Raw genomic sequence first — 25,742 nt, 5'->3', positions numbered from 1 at the left:
TTCAAGAGTTGTTAGATAAGGGTTTTATCCGACCAAGCTTCTCGCCTTGGGGAGCTCCAGTTTTGTTTGTGAAGAAGAAAGACGGCAGTTTTCGTATGTGCATTGACTACAGAGAGTTGAACAAGCTGACGATCAAGAATAGGTATCCTTTGCCAAGGATTGATGATCTGTTCGACCAACTTCAAGGTTCAAGCTTTTACTCCAAGATCGATCTTCGATCTGGATACCATCAGCTACGGATACAAGAGGAAAGTATTCCAAAGACAGCCTTCAGAACTCGTTATGGGCATTACGAGTTTCTGGTTATGCCGTTTGGTTTGACAAACGCACCTGCAGTGTTCATGGATTTGATGAACCGAGTTTGTAAGCCGTACTTGGATAAGTTCGTGATCGTATTCATCGATGACATCCTGATTTACTCGAAGACGAAGGCTGAGCACGAGCAGCATCTTAGAGCCATTCTGGAGCTACTAAAGAAGGAACAATTGTACGCCAAGTTCTCTAAGTGTGAGTTTTGGCTACGTGAGGTGCAATTTCTTGGGCACGTGGTGAATGGAGATGGAATCCACGTGGATCCAACCAAGATTGAGGCGATCAAAGATTGGGAAACGCCAAAAACGCCAACCGAGATTCGGCAGTTCTTGGGTTTGGCTGGCTATTATCGAAGGTTCATCGAGAACTTTTCAAAGATCGCTCAACCGTTGACACTCCTCACGCAGAAGGATAAAAAGTTTGATTGGGGAATCAAACAGGATGAAGCATTTCAAGTATTGAAGGATAAGCTTTGTAACGCGCCAATCTTAGCTCTACCGGAAGGTACCGACGATTTTGTGGTATACTGCGACGCATCGCGTCAAGGGTTGGGTTGTGTGTTGATGCAGCGTCAAAAGGTTATAGCCTACGCATCACGCCAACTGAAAGTGCACGAAAAGAACTATACCACTCATGATTTGGAGCTAGGCGCAGTGGTTTTTGCTTTGAAGATCTGGAGACACTACCTTTACGGTACAAAGTGTACGATCTTTACAGATCACAAGAGCCTCCAGCATATATTCAACCAGAAGGAGTTGAACATGAGGCAAAGACGATGGGTCGAGTTGTTGAACGACTACGACTGCGAAATCAAGTATCATCCGGGAAAGGCGAATGTGGTCGCCGATGCCCTAAGTCGTAAGGAAAGAATCAAGCCCATAAGGGTTAGGGCTATGGAAATGATAATTCAAACCGATCTTTCCTCGCGTGTTCGTGCAGCACAGAAGGAAGCTCTCAAGGAGGGAAACCTTGAGGCAGAATATCTCCGTGGGATGGAGAAGATTTTGGTGCCAAACAGGGAAGGAACATTGTGTTTTGGGAAAAGGATTTGGGTTCCTCTGTTTGGTGGTTTAAGAGAGGTTATCTTTGAAGAAGCTCACAAGTCGCGGTACTCTATCCACCCTGGAGCGGATAAGATGTACCAGGATCTTAAGGATTATTACTGGTGGCCTAGGATGAAGGGCGATGTTGCTATATACGTGAGCAAATGTTTAACTTGCGCCAAAGTTAAGGCGGAATACCAGAAGCCTTCAGGACTTCTGCAGCAACCAAAAATTCCCCAGTGGAAGTGGGAAGAAATCTCCATGGATTTTATTACGAAGTTGCCAAGAACGCCAAAGGGCCATGACACTATCTGGGTGATAGTAGATCGATTGACGAAATCAGCACACTTCTTGCCTATCCGCGAGAAGGATCATACAAGCAAATTGGCTGAAATCTACATGAGAGAGATTGTTACACGCCATGGAGTACCTCTCTCGATTATTTCTGATAGAGATGGGAGGTTCGTATCGAGGATATGGCAATCCTTCCAGGAAGCTTTTGGCTCAAATCTGAATCTGAGCACAGCTTTTCACCCGCAGACCGACGGCCAAAGTGAGCGGACAATTCAGATGTTGGAGGACATGCTGAGAGCATGTGTGATGGATTTAGGCGGTAGCTGGGATAAGCATTTACCCCTTGTTGAGTTTTCGTACAACAACAGCTACCACACCAGTATTGGTGCCGCGCCGTTCGAAGCTCTATATGGGCGCAAGTGCAGGTCGCCGCTCTGTTGGTCTGACGCAGGTGATAGACAATTGGTAGGTCCCGATGTAGTTCAGGAAACTACAGATAAGATCGCGCAAATCCGAGATCGCATTAGTGCGGCTCGTGACCGTCAGAAGACCTACGCAGATCTGAAAAGGAAACCTCAGGAGTTTGAGGTTGGGGATATGGTTTTGTTAAAGGTATCACCCTGGAAGGGTGTAGCACGATTTGGGAAACGTGGGAAGTTGAATCCGCGCTACATTGGTCCTTTCAAGGTTTTTGAAAGGATTGGAACCGTAGCATACAAGTTGGAACTACCTGCCGAGCTGAATAACGTTCATGATACATTTCATGTATCAAATCTAAAGAGAAGTCCAACTCAAGTTAACGTTGCCATTCCTACCGACGAAATTCATATTGATGACACGCTCCACTTTGTTGAGGAACCTGTCGAGGTCACAGATTGGAAAATAAACAAGACCCGCCGGAGCAGTGTCAAGCTCGTCAAAGTTCGCTGGAATGCTAGACATGGTCCTGAGTTCACCTGGGAGCATGAAGACCGAATGAAGGAGAAATACCCACACTTATTTCCTGAGAACCCTGCTTCTACAAGCAGAATTTAAAATTTCGGGACGAAATTTATTTAACGGGGGGAGAATGTGACAACCCTCACAAAACCAGGTATCCGTACGACCTAATTAACTATTAATTATTGCTTAATTACTGTGCTTTACTGTGTTTGCTGATAAACTGCTACTTGATTTCTGATAACTGTACATGTCTGCATCATACTTTGATTTCTGTCATTACATTATTTATTTACTGAACCTTAGTGACAAACATGATGCACAAAAGCACAGTAGCATTTGAACGGATAACCTATTAAACATGCTGATATAGCCAGCATCAGGCAAACACTGCCTCTAAAGGCCTGAATGAGCCAGAATTATTTTACTACACCCATAGTGTGTGTAGAGATACAAGGGTTGTATGATTGCGTCTCTAGGAATAAGATACAGAGATTGGATGTGCCTAAAACGTACTTTAAGCACGAAACACAGCACTTTTATTTACGCACTAGCTTCTAGCTAATTAATAAAGTGCCAAAATATGAGGAATTATCCCTGACGCTTTGCAGAATAAATTGTGTCGCTAAAAATATTACTTACGACGCTTAAAGGATAACTTAAGCACTTTAACGGATTACTATCCGACCGAACAACCGGACAATACCCGGAACATAAAAATATTGCCAGTATTATTGTTAGTATTTTTCTGAGCCAGTTAGGGTCCCTGATTACCCTAACACCCGCTCTTTAACACATTAAACAACTAACGGGGTTAGACCTTAAAGTTAACTCACTTAACTTAACTAAACTGTAACTGAACAATCGAAAACGAACCGGATGCCATTACACCCTAATGGGAACGGCCAAATGGTGGGACCAAGGGAGTACATACTTTAATTATTTTATTTGATAATGCGGATATCTAGAACGAGAAATCGATGGACGTTAGCACTTGAATCCTCTATATAAACACACACACACCACTCACAAGATCACATCCACCACCACTCCACTCTCTCTCTCCCTTGCCCCTCCCTCTCGGCCGAGAACACACACATCCATCCACCCATTTTCGAGTTCAAGTCTCGCCATTCCAAGTGCACTCTAGTGTCGGGGATCACGTACAACGAAGCTTGGAGCAAACGGAAGCTAAAGGACCTCGTGCATTTGCTTTTATCCACGCCGTTTTCGACTAGATTCTTCCCTAGCCTTGAGCTAGAGGTATATTGTTTAAAACTCGTTTTTAATCGTATCTAAAGTGGTTAAAAGAATTTTTGACGGTTAAAAGTCGGTAACCCATCATTCGAATCTTTAAAGTCTTCTAAAACATGAAAAACGTTGGTTAAAAGCATATAACGCGTGTAAATGTCGTAGTATTTGAATATGTTGGTTATTATGGCCCGATCTACGATGTGGTGGCTCTTATCATCGTTTAACCCGACTTTGTTAAGATCCCGAATCTTGACATACACTTGTTTCTAGCTGTACAAGGGTTAAAAGGTGAAACTCCACCACACGGGAAACATGAACTTGTGTAAAAGTGTTTTAACATGAAAAATAGTATTTAAAACGAGCCGATCTACGTATGTACAAGTGGTATATTCGTAGGACCGGGTGTCGAGAAAATCATGTTTTACAAAAGTGGATAACATGTTAATAAAAGATGATTTCTATAAACTACAAGTGTAAAAAACACTTGTGAAACGAAAGATCCGAAAAAATAACAATTTTTATAAAAATTGTCGGAAGTTGTAAAGAGTGATTTGTTCCAAAAACGGGGTTTTTGCAAGACTAAACTATTTTATACATAGATCCACTAAATATAACGAGATCTACATAATAGTTTTAGAAAAACTACAAGTTCATGTAATATTGTGATTTTACATACTAGTCTACGAGTTTAATGTGTTGAAACTAGTTTGAAGTACCGGAAAATGATTTGGTTGATTTGAAGAATTGTTGAAATGATTTTGAAAAAGAAAATGATACGCTTAAAAGCGTGGCCACCTCCAGTTACAGGGGAAACTCTGGCGAAATTTTCTAAAAATATAACACTTAGAATTATTTACAAGTGTTAGACTACTCTTGACATGTTTTCAAACTATATTTCGCCATGACCTTATTTATTAAATAATCGGAGGTGGGATTTTCACAAAAACTAGAAGTGATAAATATTTATTCGATAAATATATTTTTCACAACACTATTTATGATTATTTTGTGAAAATGTATAAATATTATTTTTAGAGTAAAAATAATATTTATTAACTTTGTCGAACCCAAAATAATACAAACGCTTATACGACAAACATATAAGTTACAATGGTAATTACTATTACCACTTAATCGCCAAAACGTAACTTACGCCATATTCGGAAATATTCATAAACGCATGTATTGTCAACGTATTATTTTGGAAAGTATTATATGAAGGGAAAATATATTATTTTTGAGAAAAATAATTATATTTTTGGAATGAGAAATAAAATATATTAAGTGAGACTTAATGTTATAAATACACATGTATTTAAATCCCCCATCCTTGGGAAGGAAAGTAAATTACCAAGTATATACACAAAGCGGTTGTCTAACCGTTTCCTAAAAATGTAAGCTATAAAGCTAAGGCACGGCCATCCGTCTAATAGAATTAGCACATGTAGGTCGTTGCACAGCTTTCGGATATTCGGATTACTTGGTATTGAGACGCACTCACTGTGAGTTCATGTCCCCCTTTTCTCTTAACTGTTTTCAGTTTTATAAACTGCGGGGGTGAAATACATGTTACAATGATTATGATTACTTTACACATGGTATGGTTAGCGTAAGGAGGGTTACTTTTAGATCATGTGAATGGGTAGGCGTACACTTGAGGTCATTAATCCTCAGGGTAGGACCGAGGGGCAGGAGCGGTAGATCTATTTGGGTGTAGCGAGCCCAGTCCCAGGTCCAGCATAACGGACCTTGGGATGACTTTGTTCCCGACGCATAAATTTGCTAGGTTTGAGCCTTCCTACTTGCATTTACACATATCAATGGCCTTGCAAACCATTGGTAATCTCTTTTTCCTTATTTGCTACATACCAGGTTTTTGATAAAGATAAAGGTTTATTTACTCGCTTTTCGCATGAACTTGCTCAACATTATTGTTGATTTTTCAACTCACATGTATTTCAGGAAATTAAACGGATCTGGCACGGTATGGAACGTTTTCCGCTGCACTGGTCATGAAGTCATCAGGGTTTAGGGTTGTGTCTCTTACCTGGACAAGACACAATCCCTAAATCACGTTTATGTTTTGTTATAAGTTGTAATGTTACTGAACAAGGTTATGGTTGCATGTTAAAAACAATGGTATTGTATGATGTTTTCAAAAACTTAATGGATGACTTGCATGGTTTTTAAATTCATATAGCTTTGTTATGATTAAGCTATGGTATTAAGAAGTCACACAAATTAACCACGCTTCCGCAAAGCCAGGGTGTGACAATTAAAAGCTTAACGGTGCTTGTGATGTGTCTCAAAAAACTGATATGATCCTCTTACACGAACTCACAAAAAATATTGTCTGTAAATATTTCTTTACTGTATTACATCTTCTTTATTTCATAATTCAAAAAGATTTTCAGTGTGTTTTAGCATAAATTTTTGAAAAAGTCAAAAAGATTTTCGACAACTGATATTGGAAAGCTGATTTTCAAAATTCCGAGTGCTAAACATGATGAGCAATATTTGAGGGGGAGTGTGTGTGTGGAATTAAATGTTTTCATAATTTAACCTTTCAAGTGGTTCATCAAACTTATGTTTTGAGGAAGAGTCTGAATTAGTGCAAGTTTAAGCTTGAAATATGTATGTGAAAGAAATTTACTTTGAGGTAGAGCTTTTGCAGGATAAGATGAGAAGCTGTTAGATGGAAAGCCAGACAATGATCCTGAAGATGTTACTGAAGAACAAAGGAATACCAGTAAATCGAGAGGGGGAGTCTGAAGATAAAGAGAAAGAAAAGCCCAGAGACTGATCAAGACTGAAGATGTAAAAACACAGCATTGTTGTGACTCGATAGTCGACTCCATCAACATCTGAGGGGGAGTCTGTTGGTGCACTACATCTGTTGATTTCGTCTTGGATCATGTTATACATTGTATTGTATAGATTAGGGCGCGTTTTACGAGAAAATAGGATGGCATATAGGTTTAAACTGGTAGGTCCGCTTATTCGGACATAGTAGGTCCGCTTATGTGTCAGGTCCACTTATACAGACATAGTAGGTCCGCTTATGTGTCAGGTCCGCTTATACGGACATAGTAGGTCCGCTTGTTGGGATTGAACCCTAACAAAGGAACAGATAATGTAAAGCCAAAATCGGATCCCATCAGTGGACACTTAATAAGCAGCAGTTTACTCTAATCTCTCTCCTTGACAGTGGTTATCTAACAGCCGATGGATGTTAAGTGCTGCTCAACTACAACAACTGATAAACCAAACTCTGATGATTATCTAACAACTGCTGAAGACAAACTCTGTTGCTCTATCTACTGCTGTGTCCTAAGTACTGCTGAAGACTCAAGCACTGCCCTCTCAAAGACTGATCACCTTTGAAGAAAGCACTGAAGACTCAACATCTGTGCTAAGGCTACAACAGTGGAACGTGAAGCAGTAGTTTCCTTATGTTTTGTACTTTAGTGATTATCAGATGTTACATAACAGTAGTTTGTATAGAACAGTATTTATAGTTTGTTAGGTCGTTAGATGTCACTATCATGGTGACGTCAGCTGAAGCATATCAGTAGTTTGGTTTGCCTATAAGTATGACAGTACTCTGTACTGTTACACTTGATCGTTTTGAGTGAGTTTTTCTTCTCAATTCATCCTTTCATCTTGTGCAACTAACTCTGGTATATCAGGCTGAGGGGGAGTTTAGATTGTAAGCCTGCACTGTAATCTTTTGCTTTTATGTAAATCTTTTGATTCAATGAAAAGCAATTGTTTATCAATCTACACTTTCATTTGTTTGTGTTTACTAAGTTTGCTACTCATTTCCACTGCGCTTATTCGATTTATGCAAACAAACACAATCACAGACAGCCTTAGATCCCAATAATTGGTATCAGAGCTTGAACAGTCAAATTCGATCTTACAATCAATTTGACATAACAGTTCAGCTCAAAATTCATTGATACCAAGGTTGGTTGTATTCAGTTGAAAAACAGAGTAACGAGTGAATCATGGTTAAATGAATATTCAAATACTCTGAAAATCAACCAAGATGTCATATGACACACAAATCTCATACAACAAGCGTTATCATGCACATGTCACTCATAGTTTTCTGATCTGTAAAATATCTGATAAATTATGGGTTCGTTCGATGTTTTCAAAATTGATTTCAATTGTTGTTTTGATATTTGTGATGTTTTAAGTAAACAACTAAAGTATGTACCTCAGTTCAGCAAAACTTGTGTTCATCTAAAACACTAGAATACTGCTGACAAAGAAAAGAGGGAATAAAACTTTAGTCAAAATCTCTCAAGTGCTCAAAGGCAGTTTGAGTACCTTCAAAAGGACCAAATCAACTTTGTCAAAAACACATTGAGAAAATAAGATGTCTAGACAGTCCTAATCATAAGTAATGTGAGATCTGTAAAAAAAAAAAAAAAAATGCTCATACATGGTCAGATCTCTCAAAACATTGCTTCAAAATGATTATGGACAAAGTATGTTCAAAATATAATCTCCTAGTGAGTATTTCTGAACATATGAATAAACAGGGTATAAAGGGAAAAGGAAAATGAACAAATCTTAAAGTGTGGCTATCTCAAACTTTTGAAATCAATAGCAAAAGAGTATAAGCATAAAACACTCTTGAGGTTCAAATTAGATTATCAGTGGTCATTGTGCAACTGTGTGCATTCATCAATACAGGAATTGTTCTGGTAACAATAGCATCTTCACAGTGATGGTGCTTAAAAGGAATTTGCAATCAATTGACAAGAAATTGACCCAAACAATGGTCAAAATAACTTGAGAATGATATGATCATGAATTTACTGGAAAATTGTCGGATCCTTTTGATTATTTTCAAAACTTCCTTTGATTTTTGTTAAGGTGTTTTCCTCTAAAATAAAAACCAGATATATTTCATTCCTTTATGAAATATATTTTGTTCTTTTACTCATTTTTAATAGTAAAAGCTCATCTCTGGTCAGGATGTAATTTCCTTATTTTTGTGTGAAATACTATCCTTAAATCTGGTCAAAAGGAAATGACATACATACCAAGGTCAGGTTGAGCACAAGTTAGGTTTTCACTGATCATAAATTGATTGTAAATTGACTTAGACTACTGAGATACTCATGCTCTAGTTCAGGTAATTAGACACAAAATGAGCAGCTCATGTAGAAATGTCTTCATCATATAGGATGCTAAACCATTGTCTAAATAATAGACACTTGGCAAAACCTAGAACAAAAATTCCTGTAAACAACTGCTGGCAATTTAATCTTGATAATTTACATCTAAAATATAAATTTTTTAAGAATAGCATTTCAAATGCTCAAACAGATGTTAGATAAGATACTGTGCTTTCACAAAGCAAAATCAAGTTCTACATCTGAACAAGCAGATGCTAACATTTTTGTCAAGAGTTGAAACACTGCTGCACTATCAGTTGTTGAGACAAAAATCTTCATTATTCTACCACTGTTGTATCTAAAATGCTGTTGTGCTTTAACATCTGCTCTCTAAAGTTTGTCCACTGCTAAAGTGTCAACCTCTGCTCTTCAAAAACACTGATGTTTAAAATCATTGTTTCATCCACTGATACATCCACTGTTTCATTTTATTACCGTTGTAACTACTGATACTTGATCCATCAGTAGTTGTTAAAACAACTGTCTTCCATCATTTACCATCTCATCAGATGTTTGACACGTGGTCAGTTTTTAGCCGTCAGATCATTATAACCGCTCACACACATCAGCATTCACCTTTTTCCTTAATAAAACTCTGCCCTAACACCAAAACAGGGTTTTACTGTCGAATTGAATTCCAAAAGTTCTTTTCTCATAACAGTTTCCCTCTCATAACTCCAAAAATCTTTTTCGATCTTCTTCATCAAAAATGACGAAACCAAAATCGAAAACAAAATCAAAACCATCATCTTCCTCCAAAACAGCAGAAGCCACTCAAATGGCCGCTGAAACACCGGAGATCCGCTACAAAGCTCCACACAATTATGTAGGTATACTCACAAAACCTACCGATAACCACACCCTCGACTCCATCCTTGACATCCTTTCTGCATCAAAGTACAAAACTTTGATAACAGCAGACGCTCCTATTTACCTTGACACCCAGAGAGAGTTCTGGAAAAATGCCACCCTTGAAAAACAAGGAGATATCATCGCCGCAATCAACTCCTCGATACAGGGTAAGAAGGTAAAAATCTCACCAAAATCCATCTCTGAAACCTTTAAACTCGATGATTTAAATGGAAAAACCTCATTTACAAAAGACGAGTTCGTAAAGGATTTCATGAACAGGGGCTATGCAGAACAACCAAATAGGGATACCCTACAAAAGGGCTACTTCCCTTCTGCACCCAGATTTTTATTCCACACACTGCTCATGTGTGTTTCTAATAAAACAACGTCTTTTAATGAGATACCAACAAAAATCCAATGCCTGGGGTATGCAATTTTAAACGATAAAAACTATAACTACTCCCAGGAAATATTTGATGATTTGGTAAAGAACGTTGATAATAAATCATTTCTGCTCTTTCCAAGATTTCTAAGCTACTATTTTGAACAAAAGTTTGTTGAGAAAGATACAGAATTGCCCAAACAAGGTGTCTCATTCAAAATAAACTGTTTAACAATAGAAAATTTTTCAAGAATGATGGCACCAATAAAATTAAAAACAAAAGAGGCAGAGCATATTTTAGAAACTGCCACTGACCCTCAAGAAACCACTGCTGAGCCCACTGCTCCAGGTGATCAGAGTAGCATACCCACTGCTCTGAAACCCACACCTGCCACCACCAAAAAAGACCAAAAGAAAACCATCCAGAAAACCCACCAAACCCAAAACAAAGGCAACTCTGGAAGATGAGATCCCAGAGCAACTGCCAGTGACAGCACAAAAGTCACCAGAAACCATTGCTGCTACTTCCTCACAGCAGTTGGTAGAAAGATCTCAACCCCAGCCTCAAACTCCTCTTGCATCCTCACAAAAGGATCAAGTTGTAAGCACAGGGACACCACATTATGAAGCTCTGTATCCACTCGGATCCATCTTCCACAGTCCTGATCCCAAGGACATGTCTCTTTCAACACCCATACCCTCACCAATAATATTGCCACAATCAATAATACCCCTGTTGCATGCAGTTGATATGGCACAGACAAAAACCAGTTCCTCTCTATCACCTATTACTGAGAGTATACCTCCACAAGTGACTGGGTCTGATGCACTTACCTCTGCTATCCCAGCAACAGCTGAGGAGGTTACACCCCCTGAGTTACAAGTAACTCTCGGTGGTAGTTCAAGTGGAGCAGCAGCTACAACTGATGGATCAACAGATCTTCAGTTGGACAGTTGTTACATGACTAAGACTCCCTTGAAGGCAATTTCTTCCATGGCAACATCGGTAACCACCAGTGAGTTATCTTTAACTGCTGGTAACATCAAAGGATTATCGAGTGCTGAAGAAAGAAGTCCCCAGTACCAAGAAAAAGGGGCATCAATGGATGACTTTTGGGCAACAGCTCCTAAGTCACACATTGATACAACCACCACTGGTGGGGATTCAGATGATCCTGTTAAATCAGGTGATGATTCAAGATACAACGGCCAGAGTTGAAAATCTAGAATCTTCTGTTACCGAAATAAAAGATATGGTGCAGCAGCTGTTAGAAGCTCAAAAAGCCCAATCTTCTGCTCCTCCTGCTCAAGCACCTTCTCCACAAGCATTTGCTGCAAATGAGCTTTGGAATATCCTCCAACCATTGCTTGAACACCAGCAACAAATGGCTGCTAAACAGCATGCAAATCAAGTACAAATGCTGACCAACATGGTGGAATCTCGGTTCAAAGACACTCAAGCAGACATCAAGGCTATAAAAGCTAGCATACAAAAGACTGCTCAGAGTGAGAAAGGTCCATCTACCATTTTCTTCATGGATACACCCCTGGCAGATAATGCCAAAAAGGGGGAGAAAACCAAGCTGAAAAAGAAAGGTATAGAAGATGGGATATACATTGAACCAGAAAAACCCAAAACCTTAAAAATTTCAACACCTGATACAACAGTAGTTACAAAAACTGCTATCAGTAGCCAAACAGCTGCCCTCTCATCAACACACACACCTCCAACACACACCACCTCAACACAAATCACCACAACTACTGTTCCACCATCACCACTGCCTCCTGCCATAAAGCAGAAGACAGCAGATGTTACAACATCTGCTGTAATGACAACAGTGATTGAAACACCAGTTGTTTCAACCACTGTTAGTCAATCACAATCACAAACCACTGATCCACCCAAAACATCACCAGCCTCCCCTCCATTAAAAAGGAGAAGGGTTTTCATTCCTGATGATGAGTCACCACCACCATCACCACCATCAAATATTATCTCACATCCTCCATCCCCTGCTCAAAATCAGAAGACATCTGCTGATACATCAGCAGTTGTAATGACAACAGCAGTTGAGATACCAGTTGTTTCAACAGTTGTTTGTCAACCATCCACCACTGCTCTATCCTTTCCTATATCTCAACCAAAGCTCTTTAGCAGAAAAAGAAAGCCAATCACTGCCGATGAAGGGATACATGATCCGAATGCTGAAAAGTATCCACTGGAGCTTGAAGCCATTAAAAATGAAATGAGGCAGTTTTATACAGAAACAGATCCATCAAAAAGAAAATTTTCCTCACTCATAGGCTATATAGCTCCAGAAGACATAACTGATTATCTCAAGATAAAGGCTAGGCAAGCTAAAGTTAAAGCTAAGGTTGACAGTGAGAAAGAAAGGCTAAGCGAAGAAGGCATTGCTAATAGACTGGAGTTCTACCTTGCAAAGGTTAAGCAGATGGAAGAATATGCACAAGAGCTAGACAAAGAAAAGGCTGATCAAAAGAAGAGATTGAGAGAACAACTTCTAGCCTTCATCATGAAAGAAAAGTTCTATTCTGCTGAAGAATCCCAGTTTAAAGAATGGCCTTTAGTAGCTTTGAAGCATGAGGCTGAAAGGATCCAAAGAATCAAAAATGATCCTTCAAAGAAGAAAACTGCTCCAAACTGGAGTAAGTACAAAAGACTCATTGCGGATCTCACTGCTGAATATAAAGGAAAGAAGAAGGAGTTAGTGGATAGTAAAGTAGATACTGCTAAAGCCATATCAAAATGGTCTAGGCAGCAAATTGATGAAGCCTGTGAGAGGCTGAAGAAAAGGAAGAAGAGAGAACAAATGATGAAGATGGAACATCAAATTGAAAACCTCAGAACAATGCTAAAATCAGCATACAAACCTATTCTTGTCTCAAATAAAGAAGAAGGTACACAGATGTCTGAAGAAGAGGACAAGGAAAAAGAAGCAGAGTTCTTCAAAGACACCATCATGAAAATGGGTCTGAAAGAAGATAGCTTATCAAAGCTTCAAAGCCTTTTTGTGAAGGTATTAAACAGCCCTGCATCGCCAAACACTGCAACAGGCATGATAGACAATGAAAAACAAGAGCTTACTGGACAAGAAACTGCAGAAGACATAGCTGCAGCAAACAAAGTCATAGAAGAAGCTTTCAAAAGAATGTCTGAGAGTTTGCATGTGTTTTCAAGGCCATCATCCCTCAACTCATCTTATAATAAATCTCTCCCAAGAAACCTATTGGATTCAAAAATACTAAAGTGGAAGTCTGATCAAAAGACCTACGTATTGACTTTGCTCAGATCCAATGGTGAGGTGAAGCATATATCAAGGAAAGAAGCACTAGGCCTTAGTGTTCAAGATTTGCAGGATCTCCTTGAGCTTTCACTGTGCAGGGATGTTTATGACCAGAGTGCCAAAGAATTTGAAACGGAATTTAAGGAACAAGCTAGGGCACTCTTGATGAGTAATAAAGGTCCTGAATAAGGAATGGTTTTGGAATTATCTGTTCCAGGGGGAGATTGTTGGGATTGAACCCTAACAGAGGAACAGATAATGTAAAGCCAAAACCGGATCCCATCAATGGACACTTAATAAGCAGCAGTTTACTCTAATCTCTCTCCTTGACAGTGGTTATCTAACAACTGATGGATGTTAAGTGCTGCTCAACTACAACAACTGATAAACCAAACTCTGATGATTATCTAACAACTGCTGAAGACAAACTCTGTTGCTCTATCTACTGCTGTGTCCTAAGTACTGCTGAAGACTCAAGCACTGCCCTCTCAAAGACTGATCACCTTTGAAGAAAGCACTGAAGACTCAACATCTGTGCTAAGGCTACAACAGTGGAACGTGAAGCAGTAGTTTCCTTATGTTTTGTACTTTAGTGATTATCAGATGTTACGTAACAGTAATTTGTATAGAACAGTATTTATAGTTTGTTAGGTCGTTAGATGTCACTATCATGGTGACGTCAGCTGAAGCATATCAGTAGTTTGGTTTGCCTATAAGTATGACAGTACTCTGTACTGTTACACTTGATCGTTTTGAGTGAGTTTTTCTCCTCAATTCATCCTTTCATCTTGTGCAACCAACTCTGGTATATCAGGCTGAGGGGGAGTTTAGATTGTAAGCCTGCACTGTAATCTTTTGCTTTTATGTAAATCTTTTGACTCAATGAAAAGCAATTGTTTATCAATCTACACTTTCCTTTGTTTGTGTTTACTAAGTTAGCTACTCATTTCCGCTGCACATATTCGTTTTATGCAAACAAACACAATCACAGACAGCCTTAGATCCCAACACCGCTTATTTGTCAGGTCCGCTTATACGGACATGTACGTATGTGGGGACCTACCAACACTATATATACCTCATAAGCGGATCTCATTTGTAACGTTCCGGATTTCCATACCGAGGTGCTGCCGGTGTGAGAATTGAATGTAAACGTTGTCAAATCAATCAGAAAAGTGATTTAAGAGAATATCTAGCTGTTTCTACGTCAGGTACTTGTTTTCCGCACCTGTATCTGATCAAAACTCCTCTGATAGACTCGTTCGGGTCAAAACACGATCCTACAGTTTATTTCATGTTGGTGTTGTGTCTTTCAAACAATGTTTTATGTTGTTAGGTTGTAATTTCCGTTGCATGTGTCAACGCCTTAAGACAATGTTGTGTTACTTATGTTTTTAAACTTAAATTAATGGATGATCTTGCATGGTTTTATTTTCATATAGCTTTGTTATGATTAAGCTATGGTATTAAGAAGTCACACCAAATTAACCACGCTTCCGCAAAGCCAGGGTGTGACAGCTTGGTATCAGAGCTCTGATCATAGCGAACTAGGATTCCTTCTCGAGTCTAGACTATGATCACTAGGGCTCTCACGAAAACATTTTTACACTGCATACCACTTAAGTCCAGATCCAAAACGTTTTTACAAACAAATGTTGAGCACATTTTATTTATTATTTATAGGCTCAGTCTGGGAGGCTGAGGCTCGGTCTAGGACGCCGAGGCTCGGTCTGGGAGACCGAGGTAGTTGTCTAGTGGGACTAGGGAGTCAGTCTAAGAGGCTGGGAGAATTGGCTAGTGGGAGTAGGAAGAGCGGTCTGGGAGGCTGGGAGGCTAGTGGGACTAGGAAGAGCAGTCTGGGAGGCTGGGAGGCTAGTGGGACTAGGAAGATCAGTCTGGGAGGCTGGGAGGCTAGTGGGACTAGGAGAACTATTTGATTGCCTAATTGGTGACTAATGTGTTTATCTGATTGTATGATTGATTATTTGTGCATATTTGTGTTTATGATACAGACACCATGGATTCATCAGGCACTGGTGAGTCGGACACTACGGGTCTTATGCCCATCGTATCAGACGACCGAGAGTCATCGGAGCATGAGGTGCACACTTCGGATGTTACCAGCACGGATGAGGATGATTTTCAGCCCTTCGCGCTGCCCGATGCTGTCGACAAGCCCGCTGATGGCCCTTTTGCCGGGGATTTGCCGCTCGTGGAGATCCCTGCCCCTATACCTCTTGCCGCATATCCTGCTCTTGATATACTCCTCGATGCCGACGCTGATGACGACGTCGATTTGCTTGATGACGAGCCCCTGGATGATGATATTGAGGGCGAGGCCCTTATAGCTGACGGTGGTCTTTTGCTGCTCGCAGATGCTCCAGCTGAGGAGTCACCTGCTCATTCACCCATCCCAGACTCTTTCGAGTCTGTGGCCTCTGCACCGTCGCACACTCAGGGTGCGCAGCACTATTCTCATGCCTCAGATCCCGATAAAGCATCATCTGCTGCCCCTGCCCCGAGCTACGCCTTTGATCATGACCTTGATGAGGATTCCGACCCTTTCTTTCCACCTGGGTTTGATCCGGACCAGGACTTCGAGTTTATACACCTGGATCAGCCTATGGAGGACCCGGTTGACCCAGTTGACCCTGTTGACCCCGTTGACCCTGCGTTTGCTGACCACGCAGATTTTGAGATGGAGTTCGATGACCCAGAGCCTGCCATGGCCCCCGAGCCGGTAGCCGCTCCTGACCCTGTGTTTGAGCATGACCCTATTCATGCTGGCGTACCCATTGTTGACCCTGTGATTGCTGATCTACCCGTTGATGATCACCCTGTTGATGCTCCACTATTGGAGGGTGATGATGTTGTTGTTGCTGCTCAGGCTGATGCCCCTTTCATCGCTGATGTACCCGCCAAGCTTGTTGTTGTCGCTCCTCTCCCTGATCATGTTCCTTTGGAGCCCGATCATGCGCTATTCGCGACCCATATTGATCCCCGTTATGCGCACACCCGGAATGGGTGGATCGATGCTGATGATGAGCTCCCACCTTTCCCCCACATACCACCGATGCACGTCACATGGATTTCCCTTTTTCATTCGCTCAGTTCACACATCCAGCTCGACCTGGAGAGGGTTCCTCGGCTCATCCCTTTGGACATGTGCCGACATCTGGCCCAGTTATACCACAGTTCTCTTTGGCTATTCCCCCTGTTCCACCATTCTCTGTGCCACCATCCGACCCCTACCATCCTTTACATGAGGGGTATTCTATTGAGGACATTCTTATGTCGTTTGTTGTCCAGCAGGAGGCACTCACACGACGTATACAGGAGCTCGAGAGAGCTCAGCCACCACCGTGCCAGTGTCAGGGTCAGACCCACCCTGCTACTTCGCAGCCCCCTCGACCGTTGTCACCGGACTCTGCTGCACGTCTTTTGGCACTAGAGCAGCAGATGGCTTCCTGGTTGCGTTCCCAGCGAGCCACGGAGGAGGACTGGCTCCATTTGCGTCGTTTGTTCTATTCCCATTTTCCCCCTCCTCCACCGCCATCAGTGTAGAGCTCTTTAGTACAGCATGGGTGGACTTTGGTGAGAAGACGGCGATTGCTCTAATCGCACAGCTTTTTGGAGACTGCATTCTGATCCTGACTTTTGTTGATCATGTATATGGGATGTATTGACACTGATCATTTTATATTTTTGGGCTGGGGTGATGTAGCCCTTAGTCGTTGATGATTGTATGATACAGTTATGTACTTGTACACTTTACCTTGTGGTCTCGATGTATGGCAATGCAATCGCAGTATTCTCATCATATATGATGTTTGATTGATTATTTATGCTTTATAACATGGGATGTTGTGTGAGTGATATATTTATAGCATGGGATGTTGTGTGATTGATATATTTATAACATGGGATATTGTGTGATTGATATAAATGTAACATGGGATGTTATGTGATTGGTCTATTTATTACATGAGATGTTATGTACTATTACTATTATTATATACGTACGCTTTATTATGGCCTGATCCACGTGAACACATCGTTTAGAAGATGCCGCCGAGACGTCAAACGCCAATGCCTACCAATGAGGCAGAGCTTCAGCAAGTCATCGTTGCTGCCATTGCACAGTACGCCGCCTCTCAAGGAGGGACTAGTGGAAGCAATTCTGGCAATACTGGCAACAACAATCCGCCTCATGGTAATACTAAGTCATTGAGACATACCATGATCCAATTGGATATCTCTAGCAAGGTTGCTAATGCCATTCATGTGTTGTAACGTATGTGCAGGGTGCACCTACAAGCAGTTTCTAGACTGCAAACCTGTCAACTTTGATGGGACCGGAGGTGCTGTCGCTTTTGTTCGTTGGGCCGAGAAGACGGACTCAGTTCTCCACATGAGCAAGTGTGCTCCAGACCAGCAAGTCACCTACATTTCTGGGCTATTCTTGGACGGAGCCTTGTCCTGGTGGAATTTACAAGTGCAGACACTTGGTGAAGCCGCTGCATACGCAATGACATGGAACGAGCTGAAAGAGCTCATGCGCCGAAAGTATTGCTCTCGTGTAGAAATTCAGAAGTTGGAAACTGAACTTTGGCACCTGAAGATGGAAGGTCCGAAAATCACTGAGTATGTTCAAAGGTTTCACGACTTATCTCATGTGGTCCCTTATATGGTCACACTAGAGTTCAAGCGGGTTGAGCGCTTCATTTGGGGTTTAGCTCCTCAAATCATAAGTATGGTGACCTCATACAAACCAGCAACAATCACTGAGGCAATTGATCTGAGCGTGGCTGATGCGTGCGAAGTGTAGTATATTTTTTATGTATATTTTAAGCCCTTTTTACACTTTTAGCCAAGTTTTAAATTTATAAAACACGATATTTACTAACACTAAACACACATATGGGCAAGTGCACCCATCGCGGACGTAGTATAGTGTTGGTAAGATACCGAGGTCGTCCAAGGACACAAGAGCTTTTAGTACCGGTTTATCCTCAACGTCTAATCAAATCAAAAAGTTAGAAAAGAATTTTTAAACTAAGAAAATAAAAACTAACTAAATGCTGAAAAATAAAAATAAAATAAAAAAAACAGATAGACAAGATGAATCACTTGGATCCAACTCGTGTATTAGTATAACCTTTGATTATTTTCGCACTTTTGCACTTGTTTAAGAGATTATCTTAGTTACTGTAGTAGGCCCCTCTGTTGAAGGCGACGTCACCCTCAACCCAGTAGTTTGAGTCACCAAGGATACAATCCTAAAGGGTCGGATTATTGAAAGAAAATGAATTAAGTTATTAATGCAAATTATGGTAGGCCCCGCTTTTGGCGGTGACGTTACCCTCGACTAAGTAGTCTGAGTCAGCAGAGATACAGTCCTAAATAGCCGGGTTATAGTATTAATAGTAGTTAACTTATGAGGGGGTCAAAGAGTTTGGATCCCCGCCATCCAATACCTATGGGCATTGAAGGAGATCCTACTAAATTTGACCCAGGTCCCTTGCAGGACCTCTAAACGCTTAACAAGGGCAAGACCCTTACCAAACCGTTCCCTTAACCCCCGACCAGGTAGCCAACATACCTCCATATAGACCATGGAGATATGAATGGTGAAAATCTTGGATCCCGAGACGACTCACACACTCTATGATGGACAATGGATGATGGTGGTGGATGATGGTGTTGTGATGGTGGTGGGTGGTGGATGAAGTGTGAGAGAGGTGGTGTGCCAAGGGATGAGTTGCAATGAAATCAAGCACTCCTATTTATAGGCTGAACAGAAGGCTGGGCACGGCCCCGTGTCCGCTAGACACGCCCCCGTGCCTGTCTGACATTCTCTCTCTTCATTAATTGTAATTCGCAATTACAACTAAAATGCGCCTGCTATAATTTCGCCACGCCCCCGTGTCCGCTGGACACGGCCCCGTGGTGGGCAATAGAAGCTTCTATAGGTTTGTCTTTTCTGCTACTTCTTGGGCACGGCCCCGTGCTGGCTGAGCACGGGGCGTGTTCAGTCTTCTGCCTTCTCTATTTTGCTTGGGAGGATGCTGTTGAGGGGTCGGGCAATCCACTTATGTTCCTTTTCTTGTATTTATGTTAGATTTAGCTGTCTTTTTGCTTCTTTTGTGAATTTGAGCTCATTTAATCCTGAAAATACAAAAGGAAGACAAAAACACTCTTTTTCCAACATTAGTACTAAAAAAGGGTTAGTTTTATGCCTCATTTGATGTAATTTATATGTTGCATTTTACACACATCAAATACCCCCACACTTGAACTTTTGCTTGTCCTCAAGCAAAACTCTTTAATACGTGGCTTACACCCCCAAATGGAATGGGTAGAAGTGAAGGTTTTGGCTTGTCATAGAGTGTCGGAAATCCAAGATCTTTTTGGGTTTTATTTTTATGTATTTACAATCCTATTCGTTATGATTTATTTAGAACATTTCATAGGATAAATTACTTATTTGGGCATAACATGCCTTTTTTAAAATTCCATTTATATACAAGTTCACATACCTCACGGGAGAAATCACTCACACTCGGCCGAAGGTGTATTTTTAGTGAATCACTCGAGAGCGGCATGGAACTTATTCCTACCATAAGCTTGCCAGGCAATCAATCCTCCTCCTTTTTAACTTGTTACCTTTGTAAATATCAAGAGGACTTTTTTGGGTAAAGGCTTGGGCTAAAGGTGGGTGAATGGGTTAGTAGTTAGTAGAAAAGGGCAAAAAGAGTAAAAAGCGTCGGTTTTCGTAAAACATTTTGTTTTAGTGACTTTTTATTTTAATGAAGTATTTCTTCAAACAAGCTTTTTGTTTTAAGAGCTTTGTTTGTTTATTTCAAACTTCATCTTCATCATCATTTTTTTTGTCACATGAAAACCGAGCTTGTTACTAAAATAAAAGGTAAAAATAAAAAGGGTTTTGATGGGTAAAAGGGTTTTAGGGTAAAGAAATGAAAGGTTTAGGCTCAAAGGGGTTAACTAGGGGGATTTTGGGTAGGTGGTAAAAAAAAATTGAAAAGTAATGGTGTAGAAAGAAAAAGGGTTAGTCCTAATGCCTCGATCATTTACTTACTTGGGTTTAAGTTGATAAGGACCGGGAATGAATCGTTGTGGCAAGTTCTAGAGTCGTAACAACCAAGCGGCTATTCACACAAGAAACGAAAATGAGCATTTAGTCTAAAGATGTGTATTTGTATGCTCAATAAAGGCTCAAAACTCACTTTTTGTGGGAATGGGTTTTTCTATGTGATCAAGTATATATAATCGAATTTTAACTAAAGCTTGTCATGTCGTTTCATAATTTTCGTATGTTGATTCTTTTTATCACGACGCTATTGGTTGTAAACTTGTAAAAATATAACCTTATTAATCTTAGAATTCCCAACTTAAACTTTAGACAAGTAAAGAAAAATTGAAAATTTTTGAAAAAAATTTGGGGTGATTAGCGGTTCCAATAGAGTTTTGTGTAAGGCTTGTTTTTTTTTTTTTTTTTTTTTTAGGACATGCAAAATTTCAAGGTTTTAGCATCCCCCCACACTTAAATTACACATTGTCCTCAATGTGTCCCAAAAATAAATTTTTAGGTTGATTAGATGTGTAATATGGTGTTAAAAGCAAAGATTTTATGTTACTGGCAGTCTGGACACGGCTCCGTGGGGACCGGACACGGCCCCGTGTTCAGGTGCCAGTAACGAAAATTAAAGAAAAGAAGCAGAAGCCTGGACACGGGGGCGTGTCTGGTGAACACGGCCCGTGTCCAGTTACCTGAACTGGGCATTTTTCTGCAGGGGGTGCAGCACGGGGCCGTGTTGGTTGGACACGGCCCGTGTTGAACCTTCTGTATCGGAGAAATTGATGTCGGGTTGCCTTGTTCTTGTGCATGGGGCCATGTTTCTCGTTTCCCTTTTCATCCTTGACCACCATGAGCGTGTTTTATTCCTGCAAACTAAAACTAAAAGATTAAACTAAACTAAGGATAGTTCCGCGGAATGCCTCCGTGGTGCGCCACGTTTATAAGGGTCCTTGGCTAGACCCAATGTGAGGTTATATATTTTCTGAGTGGGATGTTTGGCATCCCATGTTGCACCGTCGGAGAGCAGCATCCAAACTCGAATCAATAACCTTAATGTAGTTGACCGGGTCGTCGTCCTCTATTCTCTTCCCAACCCCGAATTTTACTTCATCATCTCCGTACCTTAGGGTGAGCGTTCCGTCATTCATGTCTACCACTGCTTGTGCGGTGGCGAGAAATGGTCTCCCTAGTATGAGGGGGACTTTGGTGTCTTCTTCCATATCGAGTATGACAAAATCGGCCGGATAGACAAATTTGTTTACCTTTACTAGGACATTTTCGATGACACCTTGCGGGAATTTGACGGATCGATCAACAAGTTGTATGCTTATTTTTGTAGGACTCGTTGTTCCCAGGCCGAGTCTTTTAAACATTAATGAAGGCATGAGGTTAATGCTAGCCCCAAGGTCGGCTAGTGCGTTACGAACGGGGGAGTCCCCGATCGAGCAGGGAATCGTGAAGCTTCCAGGATCGATTTTCTTTTGGGGAAGTTTGTTGAGTACGAGGGCAGAGCATTCTTCGCCTAAGTTAACTAACTGCAAAGTTTCAATTTTATTTTTATGAGTGAGGAAGTCCCTCATGAACTTAGAGTATTTGGGCATTTGGGTTAGGACATCAATAAAAGGAATATTGACATGCAATTGTTTTAATAGACTTTCGAATTTTGCGAATTGCTCATTGGTCTTTTGACGAATTAACCTACCGGGGTACGGAACTCGAGGAGCCTTGGTAGGCTCTGATGATGGAGGAGAGTTCTTCTCCTGCAGAGGCGGGGGTATAGTCTCTTCTGTCGGTGGTGGTGCTTCCGCAGGCCCCACGGTGCGGTTTCGTAACGTGATGAGATGAACTTGCGCTTTTGGGTTTGTTTCGGTATTGCTTGGTAATGCACCTTGTGGTCTCTCGGAAAAATTTTGAGCTAGTTGATTTAATTGTTTTTCTATGTTTTGAATACTAGCTTGTTGATTTCTAAAATTTGATTCTAATTGTAGAAACCTTTCTGAGTTTTTCTTTTCAGTGTCGGAGATAAGGCGAGATATAGTATCTTCAAGCCTTTCTCGTCCACCTTGTTGTTGAGTGAAATTTTGTGACTCATTTCTTGGTTGTTGAAAGTTTGTTCGTTGGGTTTGTTGGTTACTACTATTGCCGGGCTCTCACCAACCAAGGTTAGGGTGGTTTCGCCATCCTTGGTTGTAAGTGCCCGTTGGAGGACCCGACGGCCTAGGTCTATTGTCAATGTAGCTTACCGACTCTTGTTGATCGTCTGTTTCTTTCATACAACTCCAATTTTCATGTGGCCCACCACACCCTTCACAAGCCATAAGCGAGACTGTTTTTGTCATTTCCAGTTTTTTTTTTTATTTTTGAAGAAAGACCCTCGACTTGGGCTTGTAAAGAAGTGCTTTCATCAACCTTATGGGCGCCCGGGGCAATGGATTTATTGCCTCGGGGAGTGTGCCACTGAAAATTGGTTTGAGCAATTTCCTCAATTTGGTTATATATTTCATGCGGGCGGCGATTACCTAAAAGTCCCCCGTAGCTAGAGTCAAGTGTCTGCCTTGTGTGTGGCAACAACCCATTATAGAAAGTGGATACTTGTTGCCATATCGCAAGGCCGTGATGTGGACACTTTCGCAATAGCTCCTTGAACCTTTCCCAAGTTTCATATAAGGATTCCCCGTCCTCTTGCGAATATGTATTAATTTCAGTCATTATTTTAGCCGTTTTAGCTGGAGGGAAATACTTATATAGAAATTTTTGGGCTAGTTCATCCCAGGTGTTTACCGATCCAGCTGGGAGGGCATTGAGCCAAGCTTTTGCTCGGTATTTTAGCGAGAAAGGAAACATTCGAAGGCGGATGGCGTCATTTGATGCCCCATTGATCCAAAAGGTATCACATATTTCTAAGAAATTAGTAATATGTAGATGGGGATCCTCGTCCGCAAGCCCATGGAAAGTTGCGGAGTTTTGGAGCATTTGTATCAAATGCGGCCGAAGTTCGAAGTTATTGGCTTCAACATTTGGTGCATTGATAGCGGCGCCTAGGTTACCTACGGTGGGTCGTAGATAATCCATGAGGGTACGTTGGTCCGCCATTGGAAGTGGATTCCCCGAAACTTTCTCTTGGTTCTTGGCTTTTAGTCTTTTTCTGAGAAAGCGTTCGGGTTCTTCTAGAGGTTCTTTTATGTCCTTATAAGAACTGGAGCTCATACACTGCGTAGGGGTGGCGTCTGGTTCCAAGTCCTGCAATAAAAACAGAAAAGAATGCTGGTCAGAAGGTTCACCACGGCCCCGTGCTCAGTGAACACGGCCCGTTGTCGGAGTTACAGTGATTGTTTTCCAGATCCTAGTTACTGGAGAGTTGGACACGGCCCCGTGTTGCACCGACACGGCCCTGTGGTCAGCCTTCTGTAATTTGGAAAACTAAAAACTGCTAGTAACAATGCTGGGCACGGCCCGTGTCCGACCAGGCACGGCCCGTGCTGAGCTTTGCAGAAGCTGAAAAACTAAGAAAATCCTAAAAATTAAAAAGAAAAAAATAAAAAGATGATTAGGCCGTTGATTCCTAACTTTCTTAAAATCCTTGTGTCCCCGGCAACGGCGCCAAAAACTTGATGCGTGCGAAGTGTAGTATATTTTTGATGTATATTTTAAGCCCTTTTTACACTTTTAGCCAAGTTTTAAATTTATAAAACACGATATTTACTAACACTAAACACACAAATCGGCAAGTGCACCCATCGCGGACGTAGTATAGTGTTGGTAAGATACGGAGGTCGTCCAAGGACACAAGAGCTTTTAGTACCGGTTTATCCTCAACGTCTAATCAAATCAAAAAGTTAGAAAAGAATTTTTAAACTAAGAAAATAAAAACTAACTAAATGCTGAAAAATAAAAATAAAACAAAAAAAACAGATAGACAAGATGAATCACTTGGATCCAACTCGTGTATTAGTATAACCTTTGATTATTTTCGCACTTTTGCACTTGTTTAAGAGATTATCTTAGTTATTGTAGTAGGCCCCTCTTTTGAAGGCGACGTTACCCTCAACCCAGTAGTTTGAGTCAGCAAGGATACAATCCTAAAGGGTCGGATTATTGAAAGATAATTAATTAAGTTATTACTGAAATTTATGGTAGGCCCCGCTTTTGGCGGTGACGTTACCCTCGGCTAAGTAGTCTGAGTCAGCAGGGATACAGTCCTAAATAGCCGGGTTATAGTATTAATAGTAGTTAACTTATGAGGAGGTCAAAGAGTTTGGATACCCGTCATCCAATACCTATGGGCATTGAAGGAGATCCTACTAAATTTGACCTAGGTCCCTTGCAGGACCTCTAAACGCTGAACAAGGGCAAGACCCTTACCAAACCGTTCCCTTAACCCCCGACCAGGTAGCCAACATACCTCCATATAGACCGTGGAGATATGAATGGTGAAAATCTTTTATTTTATATAGACAGTAAAATAATGCCAAGACACCACGGACAAACGATAAGGAAAGATCACCTTCAACATAAGCAACTAGTTATTAAAGTCATTAATACAAAACCAAATAAAAAGTGCAAAAGATTGAAAATAAAAAGTATTATACTAAACACTTGTCTTCACCAAGTGATGTAAGAGACTTAGGCAAACATGGCCTTGATTGTCAAGAACTCTTACGATCAATCTTGGATCCCGAGACGACTCACACACTCTATGATGGACAATGGATGATGGTGGTGGATGATGGTGTTGTGATGGTGGTGGGTGGTGGATGAAGTGTGAGAGAGGTGGTGTGCCAAGGGATGAGTTGCAATGAAACCAAGCACTCCTATTTATAGGCTGAACAAAATGCTGGGCACGGCCCCGTGTCCGCTGGACACGCCCCCGTGCCTGTCTGACACTCTCTCTCTTCATTAATTGTAATTCGCAATTACAATTAATGCGCCTGCTGTACTTTCGCCACGCCCCCGTGTCCGCTGGACACGACCCCGTGGTGGGCAATAGAAGCTTCTATAGGTTTGTCTTTTCTGCTGCTTCGTGGGCACGGCCCCGTGCTGGCTGAGCACGGGGCGTGTTCAGTC

General features: G+C 41.2%; 1 non-coding gene across 1 annotated transcript; it reads left to right on the top strand.

Moving 5' to 3' along the window:
* Positions 1 to 23,286: 23,286 nt before the first annotated feature.
* LOC118489517 lies at positions 23,287 to 23,393 on the top strand. Its single transcript, XR_004887537.1, has one exon. It is a non-coding gene; the product is annotated as a small nucleolar RNA R71 (small nucleolar RNA).
* The last annotated feature ends 2,349 nt before the right edge of the window (positions 23,394 to 25,742 follow it).

Source organism: Helianthus annuus, chromosome 17 (genome assembly GCF_002127325.2).
Source record: "Helianthus annuus cultivar XRQ/B chromosome 17, HanXRQr2.0-SUNRISE, whole genome shotgun sequence".
NCBI lineage: Eukaryota > Viridiplantae > Streptophyta > Magnoliopsida > Asterales > Asteraceae > Helianthus > Helianthus annuus.
Note: the sequence above shows the minus strand (reverse complement) of the source record. Positions and strands in the feature narration are given on the sequence as shown.